At 43.0% G+C, this 2305-nt stretch overlaps 1 protein-coding gene across 4 annotated transcripts in view; it reads right to left on the bottom strand.

Moving 5' to 3' along the window:
- LOC106873692 (neurobeachin) overlaps window positions 1-2305 on the bottom strand; it is a 436667-nt gene that overhangs the window by 346733 nt on the left and 87629 nt on the right. The window lies entirely within an intron of this gene.

Here is a 2305-nt window from a genome sequence, read left to right as displayed (position 1 = left end):
GGGGGGGGGGGGTTAGGCACTAATGAGGTCACTAAGTAACTTGCAAGACAAAGATCCCCCTCTACTAAATGGGGTTAGTGTAGTGTTGAGAGGAGTGGCTTTGTGACAGATGATGAAAGCTTAAAGTATGATAGCAGGACAGAAGCAGGTGTCTTGCTGTAGAGAAGATACATGACTAGAAAACAAGAGATTGTGAAAGAGTAAATAAGAAAAGACTTAAACCAGCCCCCTCATCAATCATTACCATTCTCATTTCAACATTCATTTTTCCATGCTTGAAAGGTTGCACAAAGGTTATTGTGGCAGATTTTCTATGGCCTGATGCTGTTCTAGTTATCAACCCTCACCTGTCTCTAAGTAAGGTAATATTTTCCCATAGCCACACATGTTCTTGCAGAATATTGGAACTGAATGACACTGCCTTTCAGGTAGTGACAATCATTTACAATCATCACAGAATGTCAAAACAAGGAGACTCAAGCACACACACTGAAAACTGATTAAGGTTGTTTCATCATTTTTCCAATTTATGGGGAAATAACCAAATTTGCACTACTTATATATCAACTATATAGGTTACATATACATACATATATCATCATCATCATTTAATGTCCGCTTTCCATGCTGGCATGGGTTGGACGGTTTGACTGGGGACTGGTGAGCCAAATGGCTGCACCAGTCTCCACTTTGATTTGGCAGAGTTTCTACAGCTGGATGCTCTTCCTAACGCCAACCACTCTGAGAGTGTAGTGGGTGATTTACATGCCACCAGCACAAGGGCAAGTCTGGCAGTACTGGCAACGGCCACGCTCAAATCGTGTTTTTACGTGTCACCGGCACAGGAGCCAGTCCAGCGGCACTGGCAACGCCCTTGCTCGAATGTTGTTTTCCACGTACCACTGGCACAAGTGCCAGTAAGACGATGCTAGTAACGATCACGCTCAAATGGTGCTTTTTATGTGTCACCGGGACAGGGGCCAGTCAGCGGCCCTGGCAACGATCACACTCGGATGGTACTCTTAGCGCTCCACTAGCATGGATGCCAATCATGCGGTGCTGTCATCAAATTTGATTTCAATATCACTTGCCTTAACAGGTCTTCACTAGCAGAGTTTAATGTCCAATGAAAGGAATGTACATCTAAGTGGGCTGGTTACACCCCTGGCATAGGTCACAGGTTATGGTCTCACTTGGCTTGCTGCACCTCTTATGTGTCCATAGCTTACACTGGGTACATCTTATAGAGTTTCTACCTATGCCTTTTCTACAGATTGAGCAGCGCCATCTACCCGAAGGGATTTGTGATTTGTCTGCCTTCCTACTTATTAAGACTTTGGTTTTAGCTAGATTGACTCTAAGGCTCTTCAGTTCTAGACCTGTCTTCCACACCTGAAACTTCTCTAGTTGTGATAGTGACTCAGCAATTAGAACAAGGTCATCAGCATAGAGGAGCTCCCAGGGGCATCCTGTTTTGAATGCCTCTGTTATTGCCTGGAGGACTATGATAAATAGGGGTGGGCTGAGGACTGAACATTGGTGGACCCCTACCTCTATCCGGAACACTTCACTGTACTCGTTGCCAACCCTCACTTTACTGACAGCGTCTCTGTACATGGCTCGCACAGCTCTCACTAACCATTCTTCTATCCCTAGTTTCCTCATTGACCACCAGATAAGGGATCGGGGGACCCTGTGAAAGGCTTTCTCCATGTCAACGAAAGCCAGGTACTGAAGTATATATAATAACACAGTAAGTTGCGCTTCACTACAGCTGTTTCAGAAATGTTCTTTATTGATGAACAAAAGTGTTACATCAAGCAAAACACCATTTTCATCAGGTGATTACAGGTAAGAATTGACAATAAGAACTTCTCACAAATAGGACATAGTGCCAGATGACCCACCCAACCTGATTTTAGTATCTACTATAATAATTATGTTTATGTGTATACATTGTTGGTACACAGGTACATTATTGCTGACTCTACCTTGATGCTTTTTCTATTTAAATACCTGATTCTTTTGAATCTTGAAAATTTACATACACACACACAATAGGCTTCTTTGGTTGGTCTGGTTGTAGTAGATGACACTTGCCCAAGGTGCCACACAGTGGGACTGAACCCAAAGCCATGTGATTATGAATCAAACTTCTTTATCACACATCCAGATTTTAAGCTAAATGTTACTTAAAGTATGTCTTAAGCCAATAGGCCCATGCAAAACATGGAAAAGTAGACATAAAGATAATGATGATGATGATGATGATGATGATGATGAGGAGGAGGAGGAGGAGGAGGAG

This window comes from Octopus bimaculoides, chromosome 16 (assembly GCF_001194135.2).
Source record: "Octopus bimaculoides isolate UCB-OBI-ISO-001 chromosome 16, ASM119413v2, whole genome shotgun sequence".
NCBI classification, from domain to species: Eukaryota; Metazoa; Mollusca; class Cephalopoda; order Octopoda; family Octopodidae; genus Octopus; species Octopus bimaculoides.
The sequence above is the reverse complement of the archived record's forward strand: the minus strand, read 5'-3'. Positions and strand labels throughout refer to the sequence as shown.